This window comes from Rhincodon typus, chromosome 41, assembly GCF_021869965.1.
Source record: "Rhincodon typus isolate 14 chromosome 41, sRhiTyp1.1, whole genome shotgun sequence".
Classification (NCBI taxonomy): Eukaryota; Metazoa; Chordata; class Chondrichthyes; order Orectolobiformes; family Rhincodontidae; genus Rhincodon; species Rhincodon typus.
This window is the reverse complement of record NC_063372.1, coordinates 6,310,072-6,331,103: the sequence shown is the minus strand read 5'-3', so window position 1 is coordinate 6,331,103 and position 21,032 is coordinate 6,310,072.

Genomic DNA, 21,032 nt, shown 5'->3' with positions numbered 1-21,032 from the left:
TCACCTGACCTAACATCTCCTTATGTATTTTGGCATCATACTTTATTTTGTAATGCTCCTATGAAGCTGCTTATCGTATTATAGTTGCTACATAAATATAAGTTGCTGTTGCTGCTACATTTAGCCTCAAGAATGGGACTGAAGGTTGACGAAGCTCCTTTTGTTGACTTACCATGATCTGACTTTGCAGTATTCTTTTGTCTCCTTCTTGAACAACAGAGGCGTTTGTTTCAATTAGACTTCAGAAAGTCCAAGGAAGCGACTGGAAGATGTATTGGAAAATGCAGTTGCCTGAGCTGTCAGTCTATTACACAAGACTATCAAGGGGAATTTAAAGGCATAGCCCCACATTAAAAGACCATCTTACCCCAGTCTTAGCCAAACACAGGAGAGAGCTGATGCCAATGTGGCACCAATTCTTCCCTCAGTTAGTGGCTGGAATCTGGAATGCACTGTCTGAGAATGTGGTGGAGGCAGATTCAATTGGGGTTTTCACAAGAGAACTGGAGAATTACTTGAAGAGAAAGCATTGTGGGGCTGCAGTGAAGAGAAAGGGGAGTGGGAACGGCTGAGTTACTCTTGCGAGAGCAATACTGACTCGACAGGCTGGATGGCCTCCTCTGTGCTGGAATTATGAGGCTAGGATTCTTCTTCATGCCAGGATTCGTGGGGATTTCAATCACCTCGTTCGAAAGTCAACTTTCGTTGACTCTTCAACCAGTCATTGATTGGCAGGAATTCTCAGGAAAGCAAAGGCTCAATGTGAACGGAGTTAGCCGTGACAGTTGTTTCTGTCCCAAGCATCAGCAACAATGAGCTTTGAAAATTGGTATGTCAGGGTCACAAAATGATCACAGTCTGAAAACCAAAAGTGCGATGTCAGTGCCAAATATTGACTGCGGCTTGTAATGTTGTTCGCTTTACATTACTGTTCCTTCTGTGTATTTCAGTGGGTCCATTAGCATGGAAGTTAAACTGTCAATCACCCCAAGTTTCATTCCAACACTTTCAAAAGACGAGTCAACTTGCCTTGTAAAGGGTCAAACTGGGACTTTAGATTAGCTCATTCAAAATAGATCACTCTGAGAGATTCAAGCCATGGTTACTACCATGGCCCACCTTTCACTGTGTGGTCTTTCAAAGCACGCGGCTGAGAGGATGGAAACAAAAGTGTTCAGAAAAAAGTCCTCCTTGGGGTTACTTTAATTGGTTCCTGTTCAAAAACACTTACAAATACTTGCCAATGTCAGATCTCACAGCCAGGAATGATCTATTTGGCTGATGAACTCAATGGGACCATCTCCAGCCACCTACCATTGTGTTGACCAAGTGTCACCTTTAAGCCCTGGGGTCTGATAAGAACTAAAAAGGTTACCCCTGGGCACTATTTCAAGCTAAATCATGATCAGTTACAACAACTAATATTTATATAGCACCTTTGACAGAATACAATGGCCCAAGGTGCTTTGTTGGAGTGGTTTTAGCTACTCATGGAGATATTAGGTCAGATGACCAAACACTTGGTCAGAGGTAGGTTTTAAGGAGCATCTTAAAGGAGGCAAAAGAATCAAGAGGGGTTAGGGAGGGAATTCCAGAACTTAGGTCCCAGGCAGCTGAAGGCACAGCCACAAATGGTACAACGACTCTATTTGGGACTGCACAAGAGGCAGAGTTAGAGGAGCGCAGATATCTCGGGAGAGATTACTGAGATAGGGAGAAACAAGGTCATAGAGGGGCTTGAAAACAAATTCTAAAAGCAAGGTGTTGCTTGACCAGGAGTCAGTGTGGGTCAGTGAGCAGAGGGGTGAATGATTTTTGGTGCGATTTAAGAGGCCCCAGAGAGCAACAGCAGACAATACCAGCTAATTTTAGCGAAAGTTAACTAGGCAAACTGAAGTTTCAAGGCGTTAAGTGAGATTGGACCTACTTTTCTCTCTGCATTCTTTGCTATATCTTTGTTACATTAGCAAATTCAATTCGCAATAGGGGGTGTTCTTTAAATGTAACCAATACAGACAAATGAGAAGGCATCCTGCGGCTCCAATAACAATGAACACTAATCTCTCTCTCCAATTTATTGCTATAGGCCTGCCAGACCTCAAATTCTACTGGGAGCCACGAGCAATTACCTCACATAAATAAAACCCAATTTTCATCGTGAAAATCTACATTGTCTGTTCAGCACATGTTGAAAACTCAAAAGAGATGTGACCTTTCCCCTGTCTGACAGGCGCTGGTGACAAACTGTTTTAATTCTTTCCAGGCCACTAAACATTTGAAGACATATTTACACTTCCATTGTTATGGGAACTTAGATTGTTCAGGACAAACTTCATCACCAAACAAAGCCACAGAAGTCCATTATATTTTGTTGCACAACTACGAGAAACAAAGGTTGAGGGGATTATACAGTGTTATACCTTAAATACAATTTGTTCATGTTGGCATTTGTCAGAGTACTCTAAGGTTTTGTCAGAGTACTTTTTTAAATACACTTTTATTCTTCCCCATTTTTATAGATTAGATCACAGAGGGTTAGACAGAGTTTTGAATTTCTTAAACGTGGTTGAAACAGCAATAAGGTTAATACCTATTCACTTGGAGCTTTTACTAACCCTGAATTGAAATCAGGGCAAGTATGGCAATTGTCATGATCCAAGAACCCATCTGTCAAAAGCAGCTACAGTTGAAGCTCATTCCCACTGAGTGAAAAGGTGAGGCTTGGAATGGTACTTCTTGGCTCACCAAATAGCCGAAAAGAAAAGTCTTATTCTGGTGACCTGCAGTTTTTCTGAACCAACAAACAGCAGCTCCACATAAAAGTAGTTTTGTACATCAATCTATGCCAATACTTTGTATGCTTTAAGTGCCTCTGGTGAGTGTACGAGCTAAGTATGTATTGAATTAGCCACCAAATCCCATTGATTTGACTGTTGACCCACACTGGGCAAAATTCCCCACATGTTCTAGAGAATGGAGGTACCCTACTATACATGCTACACATGATCTGTACTGCTGTTAGCTGGTCCCATTAGGGGGTGTCGTAGGCCTCAGGGAAATGCTGTATGAGCCTCATTAGTGACAGAAGCTTCCTGAGCAACTACTACATGCATTAGAGCTATCAGGTTATTTTGCTGCTCATCAAAACGAGGGATGCTAATGCTGGAGAATGGAACCAGTCCCAAATTCAAGTCCTCATTTTGTCAGATTTGCTGCCCACAAAGTTCATAGGATCTACAAAACATGAACAGACCATTCGGCCCAAGTGGTACCTACTGGTGTTTATGTTCCACTCAAGCCTCCTCCCACAATCGCACCTTATCAACAAAATCTTTCACTCCTCATGTGCTCATCCAGCTTCTCCTTAAGCATACCTCTACTAATCATCTCAGTCACTCCTTATGGTAGGGAGTTCCACATTCTCACCACTGGTTATAACCTGAACAACAAAAAACAAAGAACTGTGGATGCTGGAAATCAGAAACACAAACAGAAATTGCTGGAAAAGCTCAGCAGGTCTGGCAGCATCCGTGGAGAGAAATCAGAGTTAATGTTTCAGGTCTAATGACCAGTTCAGTTCTGAAGAAGGATCACTGGACCCAAAACATTAACTCTGCAATTTCTGTTTCTCTTACTGGTTATAACCTCTTTGCTCTGGCACTATACTGGTCAGGACATAAAAAAACACGCTGTTCTTCTTAGAAAAAAAGTGCTATGGAGTCTTTTATATCCAACTAAGGCAGCAGACAGGGGCCTCATCTAAGACAGTCATTGACAACACTATAGCGCCTTTCTGAGTCCTATACTGAAGCATCAATCTAGATTATGCACTCAATCCCTATATATTTCATCTACTTAAAATATAAACAAGAAAGGAAATCTCAGCCTGATGACAAATATCAGTCAAAGCAAAACCATTAACCTCTAAGTTAGGTTCTGTATAAGCCATTGTGATCCTGCTGGCTAAAAAGACCATGCAGGGTTAAGTAACTTAGTCAACAGACAGCCATCAGTTCAGCTGACAGCTGTTTGACCTGTGGAGTGCTACATCCTGCTTCTAGTGAACTGGGAAACAGCTAAACTTGGAACATGAAGTGTTCTTCCTCAGACAGACAGTCCGAAAAGCATTACTCAGGTTCAAAATAGTCAGTGTTCCTCCACATTATGGAAAAGAAAATGTAAATTATCAGAGGAAGGTTCACCCTGTCTGCTGCTTTGAGATAGCGAGTAGGAGTTCCTGAGACTTTGCTGTCTCTGATATTCAGCCATGATGCATTAAATCCTTGAAATCATTTAAATGTTAATTTTGTCGCCATCCAATGTCAGTTTCACACAGAAGTTTAGATCTGCTTTTATTTCAACAAACCGGCGCACATAATTTTAGCCAACGATTAAAGCTGAGGGACATTCCTTTACAGAAATCTTTTTAATGAACACCCAAAGCTTAGTTAAATATTGATTTTATTGAACACTTGTGGTGCATATGTGACTCATTAGAAAGGAGAGTGTGTAGCCCTTTGACAGGATGTTGAGTCACATGTTTAGATCTATATTACCCTGAACTCCACTCTTCTGAAGACTGGAGCTGGTTTTCTGGAGGTTTTTTATAAAGAAAACTAGTCTGGCTCCTGCACTGAAGAGTTGGAAACATGCTGTGAAGAAAAAAAAGACTTATTTGGAAGTGTTTTATTTTACAACAGGGCAGCTTAAAGGGACACTGTCTCTCTTGAACATGAATGCTTGCTGAACCACTTCTTTTGCTGCACTGCCATCAAAAAATTGATGCAAGACTGAATGCTAACATGGTTAGGGTTATCACAACATGCTTGTAAGCAAGCAAGTTATTGTGATCTGGCATGCACTATTTGAAAAGCCGGTGGAAAACAAATTAATGGTGACTTTTTAAAAAGGAATTGGATAACCCAGGCTGTGGGAACAGGGCATAACAGTGGGATTAATTAGACAACTTGACCAAAGAGACAGAATTTGCACAATGAGCTGAATAGCCTCATTTTATGCTGTATTATTCTGTGATTTCATTTGCTAAGCACTTGTTTGAAATTCTTAATTTTGTGTGAATTTTCTCTGACAAGGAATGTTATAGCCGGAATTCCTTCCGCCATTATTGCCAGCATCAAGCCCTCCCACAGGGGTTCGATGTAGAAGTGAAAAGTCAAGCTACCCTCTACTCCAATAGGAAGTCTCATTCCCAACCTCAGAACAATGTCACCTATTGTACCACTTCTCTATTTTCCACAAGCTGTCCTGTGGCCTGTCTGAGCAACTGCCTTACAAATAACAATCAGAACTTTTCATCCTCTCAGTCTGAGCTAAAATCAAAACCAGCTCCTGGTTTGGATTAAGTTGACTGTTATCAACAGGGCCAATGATCAATGAAGTCAAACTGGATTCAGCACTGGAGAAAGGACAGAAAGGGGAGAGAGTGAGACAGCGTGACAGAGAGTGCGCACGTGTGTATGTGTATCCTGCGTGCAATTGCAGCTCGGAGTGATGGCTCTACATGCTTACTGACAATCATTAGACTCACACAAGAATGGCATTTGAGTGACTAATTCTGAAAGAAGCTATTAGTGTAGACCTCAGGAACTTGAGCCTACATTCCTATATAAATGAGTGTGTTGAATACAAAACTATAAGGATCAAACTCACAAACCTACAGAGCTGATTGGTCAAAACATTGTTAGCCACTGTTGAAACAGACGGACTGTAGGTCCCAGGTTCCGAAGTTAGCTCGTGCTTGAGTGACCTGTGGCTTGCAATGGTACTTGATGTGCATATGAAAATCCAGGCTGAAGTGCTGTCTTTCAAATGAGATGTCAAACCAAGGCTCCCTCTGCTACATTGCTCGCGTGTATGTAAAATAATCTGTGGCATTATGTTGAAGAAGAGCAGGTGAGTGATCCTTTTCCCTGGTGACCTGGCCAATCCTTATCCCTCAAATCAATGTCGCAAAGGAAACTGGCTCATTGTCTCATTGCTGTCTGTAGGATCTTGCTGTGTGTAGATGGGCTGCCGTGTTTCTTACATCACAACAGTGAATATACTTTTAAAGTAATCCATTAACCATAAAACACTTTGGTATGTTCAAGACACTGTATCAATGCAAGGCTTTCTTTTTGTCATTAATACAAAAATCACATCACAAACCAAACACAAGAATATTAGAATAACGCTCACAGGACATGTGTTCAAGAAAGGCACGATATGAATGTAAATTTTTCTTGCAGTGTACAGCGTGCTTCTGTAACACTTGGAGACTCTCAGTATACAGGTCAACAGCCAATTGTTTGCATTTGTATCAACCTAATGCTTTATTGCTCAGTTAACACTTGAACATGAGAGAAAAATCAGAACTTCAAAAATCACTGCATGGCAAAGTTCATCATTAAAAACTCAGCAAGTTGCTAAGGCTCACTCTGACTCCTATGGTCAGTTTGCTGATTTGTATCTGAATCCGAGTGTCAAAGAGGAGAGAAACAGAGCTAACGTTTTTAAAAATTATTTCATGAGATGTGGGTGTCACTGGCTGAGCCAACATTTATTGTCTGTCCTGAGTTGGACTGATGGCTCTACATGCTTACCGATAATCATTAGACTCACATAAGAATGGTATTTGAATGACTAATTCCTAAAGAAGCTATTAGCGTGGACCTCAGGAACTTGAGCCTACATTCCTATATAAGCGAGCATGTTGAATATAAAACTATAAGGACCAAGCTCACAGTGTTTTGACAAGACAGTTCTGTGGATTTATCAGCCACTATTAAAATAAAATTATTCCTGAAGAGGTGGTGGTGTGTTGCCTTCTTAAATCTCTGCAGTCCATGTTGTGCAGGTACACAGTGCCGTTAGGATTTTGACCCAACAACACTGAAGGAACAGCGATATATTTCCAAGTCAGGATGGTGAGTTGGTTGGAAGGGAACTTGCAGATGATGGTGTTCTCATGTATCTGCTGACCTTGTTCTTCTACATGGTAGAGATTGTGGGTTTGGAAGGTGCTGTAAAAGGAGATTTGGTGATCTGCTGCAGTGCATCATGTATGTGGTAAGCACTGATCGCGCTGAACAATGGTGGACAGGGCGCTCATCAACTGGGCTGCTTTGATCTGGACCTTCTTGAGTGTTGTCGGAGCTGCACCCATCCAGGCAAGTGGGGAGTATTCCATCACACTCCTGACCTGTGCCCTGTCGATGGTGGGACAGGCTTTGGGGAGTCAGGAGGTGAGTTACTCGCTGCAGTATTCCTAGCCTCTGACCTGATCTTGTAGTATTTATATTGCTGACCCAATTCGATTTCTGGTCAATGGTAACTCCCAGGATGTTGATTGTAGGCGATTCAGCAATGGTAACGGTAATACCCTTGAATTTTAAGGGATGATTTTCCCTTGTTGGAGATGATGATTGCTTGCCACCTGTGTGGTGTAAATGTTTCTTGTTACTTATTAGCCAAACTTAGATACTGTCCGGGTCTTTCGACATAGACTGCTTCAGTATCTGAGAAGTCGCAAACATTGGTGCAATCATCAGTGTACATCCCCACTCCTGCCTTGAGTGCAAATTTGATGACCCTACATCAACATTGACATTTCATAGCTCAAACTTGTTTCTCTCTCCGCAGATGCTGCCTGACCTGCTGAGCATTTTCTCTTTCATGTCAGATGTGCAGCATTTTGCTTGTGGTTGGTGCTTTACAGGCAACTGCCCATGAACAGAGAAAGAGCGCCAGCAGCCGGCCTGTACTTGACCCCAGGGTGTGAGAGCAGTGACTCGTGGTGGCCACAGGAGGCAGGCGGGAGGCCTCACATGCACACACGGGGCTCACACTGAATGGTGTTGAAACCTGAGCGTTCTCTGCCATGGGAAAGGAGACTTGTCAGTAGCAAGGGGGGAAAGCCACAGATTTTTTTTAAAAACCAGATCTAGCCGTGGGGACGCAGCTAAAAGAGGTGCTGTCTATGGGGTCAATTTGTGGCGGGCCCAGCATATTCCATGCTGGGACTGTGCAGAGTGCATCGAGGCAGCAGCGCTGCTGGTATGACAGCAGGAATTCTTGAAGGCTGTCACATTGTGCAGCGTCCACCGCCACCTAACACAACAGAGCACTGAATTTATGATGAAATATGTGGCTCTTTCGTTGACATCGGAGGCAGTGCATTCCAGGAAGGTTTGAGGAGCTGAGTGACTGCAGCCAGAAAAGCATTCTCTACATAATCAGATTGCAGACTGCAGTGACCTGCACTCAAACAGTTACTTTTCGAGTCAATAAGCTCGAGGAGTTCCCGAGTCATATGTCGTCGGATAAAGAAAACCAGCACAAAGCAGTGCAACTTTTCCTGATCTTTGTATAAAGTTTCCTTGGGTTAGTGTTGCTAGACATTTGACACAGACTGCATTACGTTGACATCGACATCACTGTATTAAAGAGTCTGCTAACACCCCCCACCTCCAGAACCACACCCCCAGGAAAAAAAATCTGTTTTGACGAGGGCTGCACCCCTTTGATATTCCCTTGCAGCTTCCAAAAGCAACAAGTTGGCCTCATCTCTTTATTCCTGTCGCTTTCATTCCCCGTTCCTTTTCTTGGCTTCCCAAGGTTACAAAATCTCGTAAATAAAACATCAACAACCCATGCGTTACCAGAAAACAATCACAGTTACTTGACCTTTGCCCGCTCTCGCCTGGCCATATATTAAGCAGAACGTTCTCAGTAGTGGTTTCAATTGAAAACAAGCCTGACAGGACTTAGATATATCTATATATGTAGGTATGTATGTGTATGTGTATAGGACTTGTCTCAAAGTCTACAAAGTCACACTGTAACAGCTTTTAACAGCTAACGCACTTTTCTACAAACGATCCTCCTCAAAACATACACAGAGCACAGGACGGGATGAAATACCTTCGTGAGCCTCATTTTTTCTTCTTTCCTCCTCGTAGCTTCATCTGGGGGCCCGCACAGCTCCTTCCCGCAGCAATCGAGACTTAGAGCACAGCCCATGCAGCTCGCTGTCTCTGATGCTGGCTCTGCTCTGACTCCACGGAAGATGTTTCTTTTTCCCTCTTCCCTCCTACCACCACCCCCACCCCTGCCCTCCTCCGGAAAACGGAGCGGAGTTTAATTCTGGAACTTAGCACCGCCCTGAATTCACCGGCAGCCCCGGTCACAGTGGAGCAAACTTCCCTGTGCCACATGTGGATCTTCGGGGTGGGAAGCTGCTCTTTCTCCTTTTTACACACACAGGTGTCAACCCTTTCCCACTCCCCACCCCAAAACCTTCGCTACCTGGGACATAGAGGCTCACTCCCTCAGCTGCATTGACTGGGGAATGAATTTCATAACACAGCCATCAATCAAAAGGGATTTGCAAAGAACAAAGCATGACAGCATGCTGCGAGCATTTCAATTCAATAGTGAGGATTCCCCCCGCCCCCCCCCCCTTCACTTTCTTCTGTGAGAGGAGACTGTACCCTGCAAACAATTATTTAAACCGCTGAATGACAGCCAGATCTAAGTGATCCAGATTATTCTCTCCCCAAATCTAGAACGTATGGAGAAACTAGCAAAGCCAATCCTAACCGACCCTCTGCCATTTCCTGTTGAGTATCTAAATTGGTACAAATGCAAGAGGCAGCAGCCTCAGAGATGCTAATGATTTTGCTGCTGTTGCAAACACAGCTAAGACTTGGGCCCCACACTGTAGGAAGGATGCCAACGTCCTGGAGGAGGCGTAGGGGAAACTTACAGAAAGGTGCCAGAGATAAAAGATTCCAGTTATTTTGGGGAGATTTGAGAAGCTGGGATTGTTCTCTTCAGAGCAGAGGTGATTAAGGGGAAATTTAATCAAGGCATTCAAAACCATGAACTGGGGTTGAGGGTTCAGTAACCAGAGGGACACAGATTGAAACAAGAGGTGACAGAGTTTTTTTTAAAAGACACTGAGTTGTGCTCAGGGATGCATTCTCCTGAAAGGAAAGTGGAAGCAGATTCAATAGTAACTACCAAAAAGGGGAACTGAATGCCATTGCAGGATTTCTGGTAAGGATCAAGAGTGTGGGACTAATTGGATAGCTCTTTAAAGGAGCTGCCACTGGCCTGATGGGCCCACTGGCCTCATTCTGTGTAATGCCCTTCTTTGATTCTGTTACAGGGCACTTTTCCCCTAGCCCCTTACACATCTCAACCATCAGTTGTTTTCCTAGTTGTGAGCAACTCGTGATCATTTTAGAGAAATTGTGAGCAGCAAAGCAACAGAGAGTTTTAATGAATGAGCCTGCACAAAATTTCACTTGAGACAAGAGTGGCTCAGAAAACTGGCACTGCCGTATGGAAGCCTTTTCTCTAACTCATGTTCCTTTTATGTGTGGCTTGCCAATTTGAGCACACCTTTGTCGCATCTCCCCTCAACTAATCACTTTTAGTGTCACTACAACAGACGGAAGCTGTACACCAGCAACTTGCATTCCAAAGGGCCCTTAACATTGCAAAACATCCGAAGGCACTTCAGCACAGGAGGATTAGGAAACAACTTTTCACACTGGATTACAAAGGGAGATATTAGAATAGGTGACAAAATAGCTTGATCAAAGAGGTAGGTTTTACGGAGCATCACAGGAGGAGAAGAAAAGCAGAAACGTTGAGAAGAAAGTCTTGAGCCTAGGTTCTAGTCTAGATTACTGCAGTTGAAGGGAAAGTAACCATTGTTGGAGAGATTCAAAATTAGAGCTTTGGAAGAGGTTAGATTCGAGGAGCACAAGGTAGTTGAAGGCTTGTAAAATGAAGTTAGGGCTCTTAGTTCTGCTTACTGAAACACTGACAAATAAAAAAGATTTACAAGGATGTTGCTGGGGTTGGAGGGTTTGAGCTATAGGGAGAGGCTGAATAGACTGGGGCTATTTTCCCTGCAGCATCAGAGGCTGAGGGGTGACCTTACAGAAGTTTATAAAGTCATGAGAGGCACAGATAGGGTGAATATTCAAGGTCTTTTCCCTGGGTTGGGGAGTTCAAAACTGGAGAACATAGGTTTAATGTGAGAGGGGAAAGATTTAAAATGGATCTAAGGGGCACTTTTTTAAACACAGAGGGTGGTGTGTGTTTGGAATGAGCTGCCAGAGGAAGTGGTGGAGGCTGGTACAGTTACAACATTTTAAAAAGGCATCTGGATGGGTATATGAATAGGAAGGGTTTAGAGGGATATGGGCTAAATGCTGGCAAATGGGACTAGATTAGGTTAGGATATCTGGTCGACATGGACAACTTGGACCAAAGGGTCCATTTCCTCGCTGTACGGCTCTATGACTCTATGACCAGGCTTTTTCAATATACAAAAGTATGTATGAGCAAAGACCAGTCAGTCATCAAGGCCACTACTCCCAAAATTTAAATTAAATTTCCGAGAATCTTTGCAGGGGTGGTAGGATTTTCTCTTTGCATCTTGTGTCACAAAATCTTAAACAACTCGATTTATAATTTCACAACACTTGATGCACTGACAAAATCTTTTGCTGACCCCACCACTCCCATCACCCCCTACATCCCTCTGTTGTTCAGTTTCCATTTTAGCAGTAAAGTGGCATTTTCTGTGGGAACTGCCACAGTCAGGAGGTTAAAAAAACTCTCAATATCTGGTTGCTGGCACTGACTATCGATTCAGCTATATCAGGAAAGAGATTGCTAACATTTACAAATATCGATTGTCAGGAACCCAGACTTGCCTTTTGTAGACAAAGCAGAAGTTTATTATTTGGGATAACTTGACAAACAAACAAACATTCTGCAAAACCACTACTCTAAATAGACAAAATACTTCTGATTCGGTGATTAATTTGCTCCTACAATTTGCTCACCCACAGTGAGGAGAATCTTTATTGACCACATCTTGGGCAGAGAACATCTAAACTAGGCAGTTCATGCCAGCTTAGCGACAGCCAGGATATGTGACAGCTGCCACAGTATTAGGCACAGCAACACTACCATTGTGGAAAGGTTAGAAGTCAATGGAAGTGGAAGGCAGCACCTGCTTCAAGATAGGAGGAGGAAAAAGCGGAACACCCGGTCTCAGGCTTCCGATGCTCATCATCTGATAGCTCACCTCCAATAACACAGAGATCTTGGAGCACGTTGTTTGCCCATGCTCTTTGTGGGATACCACATGACTGGGGAAGAATGAGAACGTTTAAAACACAAACACTTATTCCAATTTGAGACAAGACATTAATCCCATTTAACAGATGAGAAAAGAGTTAATGAAGGTTAAATTCCTCAGCAACTTCTTAAAGGAAAACTTACCATTACACTTTACCAAAACTGTATCTGCCTCACCAAATTTGTCTCCACCCGAAACTGTTGGCTCATATTTAATACCGTTCGTTAACCTTTATAGCCTCCTCCCTCCACCACCATTCCCCAATTTTCTTCTTTCCTTTCCATTCTTCCAGGGATATTTTGCTCACCGCAACATAAATCTTGTGAAGCCATTGTACAGTATTAACAGGACAATCCAGGTTTAGGCTTTACAAAAAGGGAAGTCTTGTGAGGAGCCATAGAGAATACCACACAGAATACTGAATTACTAGGTACTATTTTGGGAAGAAAGCAGGGTTGGTAATCTAAAAGATGAGAATCGTTGGGCTGAACAGCTTTCTTTGTATAAACCTAGCTGGTCATTGTCTCAAGCTGTCAGTGGGAGTAATATTAATTACTCTGCTACATTTACTTTTTTCATCATTTCATCTATACCCCAACCAGGACATCTAAATTCTAACAAAAAGATTAGAGGCTTTATTCCCAGAGTTAAAGACCGTGATTGTGACCACATTCCCAAGACAAACAGATTGTTATCAAAGCTCGGGATGACGCACAGGATCAGTTAATGTTGTACGAGGCCCGTCAAGTAAAATCACACACAGCACCCACTCTGAGAACAGGATACTTTTTTTTCCTGGAACGCAGCCACAGTTCTGTATATTGTGATCATATCGAGTGCTGAACTTTCCCCCTCTGGTCCTTTTCTAAGCTCCAAATAAGTCATACCTCAAGCTCGTACAGCTGGTCATTCTGTGCCTTGCAGATTCTTGTAGTGCAAAGATTCTGGTGCAAGGTTAGCGAACTTTCAGGCATTCAAGGGAATGCTCACTTGCCACATTCTTGCTTTTGTAAAAATCTTTCCTTTGGGTGTCATGAAGAGTTTAGTTCACATTCATATTAGAGACAGATATATGTGATGGCTACAAGACTTATTATATAGCATCTGATTCAAACTATTTTTTTCCTCAGTGCTACAGAATGGACAGTCAAGTGACAGATAGAATTTAATACAGAGAAGTGTGAGATGATGCTATTTGGCAGAGGTAGGGAGAGGGTGGATATACTTAATGGCTCAGCTCTAGAGTGTACAGGGACACAGGGATTTCAAGGTTCATGTGCACCAATCTTTGATGGTGTCAGAACGACATCACGAGAGAATAGCTAGCACAATGTATGGTACCTTGGGTTTCATTTTGGGCACTGAAATCACCCTACCAAGCCACTCAGTTGTAGGCAACTCTCTAACTGCTCGAGGACAATTAGAGATTAATTAAATAATAAGCAGTGCTGGCCTTACCAGTGACATACACATCCTCAGAATAAATTTAAAAAAAAAAAAATCACCTTGAAGTACCCAATTAGCCTGTTCCAAGTCCTTAACTCCAAAGAAAATATTTCTTAATTTGCTGCAATTTTCAAAAAACAAGTCACATTCTTAGCATCTGGAGGACGTTGAAATAAATACACTCAGTCTTTAATGTCAGCTGTTAAATTGGAGTGCCTTAGACCAATTTAACAGGCAAATTATATTTGGAAAGATCAGTTTGCCAAAGGCCACACAATACGCATGAACAACAAGGCATGTTTTAATGCCATTTCAAAAAAAAAATTAGATCTTAAAATCTTTAGTTCTAGCAGAAAATTTTTACAAGTCATTTCCTGTACTCCATCAACTATAGAAAAGTTAAATGGAACAGTCCGGTTGTATATTTTAGTCTAATCTGGGGTCAAGCTCAATTGTTTTGAGCGAGTCATTTTTCATCACAAGTCCAGACTGAAGTCACCAGCAATCACCATGAAATTCAATCTCCAACTGACTGCAGAAGATATTTACAACCGTTTATAGAAACCTTTTCTCCATTGCTCTCCCCTAGAACTTCAGAGATGAATTGTACGCCAAGTGGAGCGATGTTGAGGACTGACTAATACCTCCTCTTTCTCGAACTGCCCAAAAGGTCTCCAATGCGCAGGCTGACCTATCTGAACCCATCATATGGACAAGATATGACAGAACATGGGGACACTCCCCGCCCCCGTAAATACTGCCATACTCCCCAGGAGCCCCTATAAATACTAACACTCCTCCCAAAGACCTCCATTCTTCTTCTTCTTGGGCAATCCCTTGGGATTGAGGATAACATGTCCCCCCCCACCCCCAGTCGAGTAATAGGTACGGAGGTGACTGAATGGTCCAATACTGGATCCACACACCCTGCGCAGTAGGGTTTGAGAGGACAGGTGGGTGGCATGCTCAAATTTTCTCACCAATATTTGCACTTAGCCCCACCTGGGGCCTATTGGAGATACTCAGAATGGTTGGCACCTTCACAGATGCTTCTTCACCACTTTGAATCTGTTATCCGAGACCGTCCAAACAGGCAGGTGCCAAAGTTATTTTTTTCCCAGGGAGACTTTCAGAATGTCCTTGAAGCATTTCTTCTACCCTCCTGATAACTGCTTCCATGATGAAACTCAGAATGGAAAGCTTGCTTTGGGACTCTTGTGTCAGGCATGCAGATGATGTGGCATCCCTAACACAGCTGACTGACAATAACCAGCGACTTGTTGCTGGGGATGTTGACCAGAGAGTGGACACTGATATTGGAACACCTATCCTGCCACGAGATTTTTGGGATTTTGCAAAGGCAACACTGGTGATAACTCAAGATATTGGAGGCGTCTCTTGTATCTCATGGAGTCAGAGTCATACAGCACGGAAACAGACCCTTTGGTCCAACCAATCCATGCCAAACAATCCCAAACTAAACTAGTCCTACCTACCTGTCTGCTCCTGGCTCCGATCCCTCCAAATCTTTCCTATTCATGTATCTATCCAAATGTCTTTTAAACACTGTAATTGTACCCGCATCCACCCCTTGCTCAGGAAGTTCATTCCACGCACAAACCACCCTATGTTCAAAATTTGCTCCTCATGTCTTTTTTAAAATCTCTCTCCTCTAACCTTAAGAATGTGTCCCCTAGTCTTGAAATCCCCCATCCTAGGGAAAAGACAACTATTAATTCTACCTATACCTCTTGTTATTTTATAAACTTCTATCAGGTCACCTCTCAACCTCCTGTGCTCCAGTGAAAAAAGTCTCATTTTTCCAGCCTTTCTTTATAACTTAAACCTTCCACAGCAGGCAACATCCTGGTAAATTTCTTCTGAACCCGCTCCAGCATAATAATATCCTTCCTTTCACAGAGTGACCAGAACTGGACACAGTATTTTTAAAGAAGCCTCAATGTCCCGTACAACCTCAACAGGACTTCTCAACTCCTATACTCAAAAGGACTGAACAATGAAGGCAAGTGTGCCAAACATCTTTTCAACTACCACATCTATGTGAGAAGAAAACTTCAAAGAATTATGTACCTGCGCCCTGAAGTCCCTCCGTTCTACAACACTACCCAAGGCCCCACCATTAATTGTATAAGCCCTACCCTTGTTTATTGTACCAAAATACAATACCTTGCATTTATCTCCATCAGACTGAACTCCATCTGCCATTTTTCAGCCCATTGACCCATTTGATCAAGATCTCTTTGTAATCTTAGAAAACCTTCTTCACTGCCTACTAGGCCACCAATTTTGTTGTCGTGTGCAAACTTACTAACCATGCCTTCTATATTCTCATCCAAATCATTTACATAAATGACAAACAAAAGAGGATCCAGAACCAATCCCTATGGAACACCACTGGTCACAGGCTTGCAGTCCGAAAAGCAACCCTCCACCACTACTCTCTGTCTCCTGCCGTTAACACAAGAACACAAGAACTAGGAGCAGGAGTAGGCCGTCTGGCCCTTCGAGCCTGCTCCGCCATTCAATAAGATCATGGCTGATCCTTTCGTGGACTCAGATCCACTTACCCGCGTTCTCACCGTATCCCTTAATTCCTTTATTGTTCAAAAAAAATCTACCTTTTTTTTTAAAAAAGCGTTTACTGAAGTAGCGTCAACTACTTCACTGGGCAATTATGTATCCAATTGGCAAGGTCACCCTGAATGCCATGTGATCTAACTTGACTAATTAGTCTACTATGCAGAGCCTTGTCAAAGGCTTTACTAAAATCCAAATAAACAACATCTAAATGTTCCGCTGTCAGCAGCCTTTTTGGTAACTTCCTCAAAAAACTCAATCAAGTTTGAGAGACAATTTTCCTCATACAAATACATGTTGACTATCGCTCATCAATTTTTGCCTCTAAATGTCCATAAATCCTATCCTTTATAATCACCTCCAACAATTTACCCACAACCGAAGTCAGACTCACAGGTCTATAGTTCCCCGGTTTCTCCTTACAACATTTGCCACCCTCCAGTCATCAGGCACCTAACCCACAGTTATAGATGATACAAATATTTCTGCAAGGTGTCTTGCAAACCTTCCCTTACTTCCCACAATATTCTGGGATATATTAGATCAGGTCCTGAAGATTCATCCACCTTTTGTATTCTCTCAGACCTCCCAAACTTCCTCTTCTGTAATGTGAACTGTTTTTTTCTCTCTGCATTCTCTAGACTCCATTTCTTTCTCCACAGTAAAAACGGACACAAAATATTCATTTAGTATCTCTCCCATCTCCTGGGGCTCAACACAAAAATAACCTCCGTGGTCTTTAAGAGGCCCTACCTTCTCTCTAGTTACTCGTTCGTGTTAGGACATATACCAAAGGGTTTGTAAAACTGCTGCATTTCAGACCATGAGTTAGTGCTGGGACTTGGTCAAACATTCTGTTCCTCAGATGGCTAAGGGCTGCACTAGCACCCGCTGTAAATCCAGACACACTCCCCGCGGGGACCCCCTGTAAATCCTGACACACACACCACAGGATCTCCCAGCGAATACCTGCACTCTCCCCAGGGATCCCCTGTAAAGATTGAGACACTCCACTGTGGGATCCCCTGTAATTAGTGACTCAAATCCTAGGGTACCTCTAAATTTGGCACTCTCCTCAGGAATTCTGTTAATACTGACAAACTCCCCAGGAGTTCACTGTACATTTTGACACACTTTCTAGGTGCCTCTCTAATCAATGACACATACTCTAGATCTCAGGGAGCATGTTAGTATTTACAGAGGCTCCTGAGACTCTGCCAGTATGCGCAGAGGAGAATAACGAGACACAGAAATGTTTGAAAGTCACTGATTTAAATTGACAATTGATAAACCAATTGGGCAATTCGCATACTATCCCATTTGGGGGATAAGGTCCTGATCCACTACCTGCAGTATTTGCCTCATCACTAGGTTTAAATGAGCATGGTTACGGACATGGCTGTCAAATTAGAATCCTAGGAAAATAGAGCTTTCCAGACTTCCCATATTTTTGTAGTTTGTAACTGTGGGCTTGGTGCCTAAACATTAAGGATGATGGTATTGCAGTAATGTTTGGAATCTATCACCAGTACATTTGGATTTTTTCTCCCCTGAACTTATGAAACTTTATGATTTTTTTTCCCCTGAAAACTATTTCCACTGTAAAGTACCCATTCCCAACAATTGCCCTATGTATTCATCTCTCTCTGTAGGAGCACAGTTAAAACTGTTCCTCCTTACTGTGCCAATAAACCAACTTCTTACATTTCTAAATGCACTGTTACACACAACCCTTACTGCAACAGGGGCCGGGCTCACTTCAATCTCAACCTCACAATCTACATGAAGTCACAGGTAACTGCCTTCTTGGCAAGGCCCATCAATGTCTTTTTTGGCTTTGTTACAGTATTTCACTTCCTGGCTTCCATTAATATTTCTTCCACTTTCTAAATTTGTCACAGGAGAAGTCAGGTGATCATTTGATGTAGCAATGCAAACGCTTCATTTACACTGGGGTTCCAGGCCCTGTCTTGCTTGAGATCCTGAGGCAGTGAGTGAGAGCCCACACCTATGACATATTAACTCTGACATATTCACTAATGCCCTTCAGGGAAGGAAATCTGCCATCCTCACCTGGTCTGGCCAACATGTGACTCCAGACCCACAGTGGTTAACTCTCAATTGCCTTGTGGAATGGCCTGGCAAGCCATTCAGTTGTACCAAATCACTACAAAGTTTCAAAGAAATGAGCCAGATGGATCACTTGGCATCAACCAAGGCAGAAGAAGCCCTGTCGACCCTGCAAAGTCCTCTTTACTAACATCTGGGGGTTAGTGCCAAAATTGGGAGACCGGTCTCACAGACTCTTCAAGCAACAGCCTGACATGGTCATACTCTGAATCGTACCTTACAGACAATGTCCCAGACACCCACCATCACCATCCCTGGATACATTCTGACCCACCGGCAGGACAGAACCAGCAGAGGTGGCAGCACAGTGGTAGACAGTTGCTCTAGGAGTCCTCAACATGGTCTCCGAACCGCGTGGAATCTCAGGGCTTCAAGTTAAACATGGGCAGGGAAACCTCCTGCTGATGACCACCTACTGTCCTCCCTCAGCTGATGAATCAATACTCCTCCATGTTGAGCAACACTTGGAGGAAGCACTGAGGATGGCAAGGGCACAAAATGTACTCTGGGTGGGGGATTTCAATGTCCACCACCAAGAGAGGCTCGGCAGCAGTACTACTGATCGAGTAGGTCGGGTCCTAAAGGACATAGCTGCTAGACTGCGTCTGCAGCAGGTGGTGAGGGAACCAACAAGAGGGAACATCATACTTGACCCCATCCTTACCAATCTGCTTGCTGCAGACGCATCTGTCCATGACAGAATCGGTAAGAGCGACCACCACAGTCCTTGTGGAGATGATGTCCCACCTTCACATTGAAAATAACCTCCATCGTGTTGTGTGGCGCTATCACCGTGCTAAATGGGACAGACTTCGAACAGATCTAGCAATTCAACTGGGTATCCATGAGGCGCTGTGGGCCATCAACAGCAGCAGAATTATACTCCAGCACAATCTGTAACCTCATGGCCTGGCATATCCCCCACTTAACCATTACCATCAAGCCAGGGGATCAACCCTGGTTCAATGGAGAGTGCAGGAGCAGCACCAGGCATACCTAAAAAAAGGTGTAAACTTGGTGAAGCCAAACAGGACTACTCGCACACCAAACAGCATAAGCAGCAATTGACAAACAGAACTAAGCAATCCCACATCTAAGTTCTGCAGTCCTGCCACATTCAGGTCGTGAATGGTGGTGGACAATTAAACAACTCCCTGGAGGAGACTCCATAAATATCTCCATTCTCAATGATGGAAGAGCCCAGCGCATCAATGCAAAATATAAGACTGAAGCATTCGCAATCTTCAGCCAGAAGTGCCAAGTGGATGATCCACCTCTGCCTCCTCCAATGGTCGCCTGCATTACAGATACCAGTCTAAAGCCAATTCGATTCAGTCTGTGAAGAAACATTTGAGACACTGGATACTGCAAAGGCTACAGGCCCTAACAACATTCTGGCAACATAACTGAAGACTTGTGCTCCAGAACTTGCTACTCCCCTAGCCAAGCTCTTCCAGTACAGTTACAACACTGGCATCTACCAGACAATAACATGCTCAGTGACGCCCAGTTTGGATTCTACCAGGACCACTCAGCTCCTGACTTCATTACAGCCTTGGTTCAAACATGAACAAAAGAGCTGAATTCCAAAGGTGAGGTGAGTGTGACAGCCCTTGACATTAAGGCTGCATTGGACCAAATGTGGTATCAAGGAGCCCTAGCAAAACTGGAATCAATGGATAACAGGGGACAAACTCTCTGGTGGTTGGAGTCATACTTGGCACATAGAAAGGCATGTAGTTGTTGGAGGTCAGTTTCTCAGCTCTGGGACATCTCTGTGGGAGTTCCTCAGGGTAGAATCCCAGACTCAACCATCTTCAGCTGCTTCATCAACGACCTTCCCTCCACAAGGTCAGAAGTGGGGATGTTTGCCGATGATTGCACAATGTTCAGCACCATTCACAACTCATCAGATACTGAAGCAGTCTATATTAAAAAGCAAGATCTGGACAACGTCCAGGCTTGGGCTGGCAAAGTGGCAAGTAACATTCATGCCACACAAATGCCAGGCTATAACCATCACCAATAAGAGACAAACTAACCACTGCCCCTTGACATTCAAACGGTGTTACCATCACGGAATCCCCCACTATCAACATCCTGGGGGTTATCATTGACCAGAAATGCATCCGGACTTGTCACATTAATAGTGGCTATAATAGCAGGTCAGAGGCTAGGAATACTGCAGTGTGTAACTCACCTCTTGACTCCTCAAAGTCTGTCCACCAGCTACAAGGCACAAATCAGGAGTGTGATGGAATACTTCCCTCTTGCCTGGATGAGTGCAGCCCCAATAACACTCAAGAAGTTTGACATCATCCAGGACAAAGCAGTCCATGTGATCGGTCCCACATCCTCAAGCATGCACTCCCTCCACCACTGACACTTAGCAGCAGCAGCAGCAGCAGTAGCAGCAGTGTGTACTATCTACAAGATGCACTGCAGAAATTCACCAAAGATCCTCAGAAAGCATCTTCCAAACCCACGACCACTTCCATCTAGAAGGACAAAAGCAGCAGATACATGGGAACACCACCACCTGCAAGTTCCCCTCCAAGCCATTTGCCATCCTGAATTGGAAATATATGTCGCCGGGTCAAAATCCTGGAATTTCCTCCCCAATAGCATTGTAGGTCAATCCACAGCAGGTGGACTGCAGTAGTTGAAGGAGGCAGCCCATCGCAACCCTCTC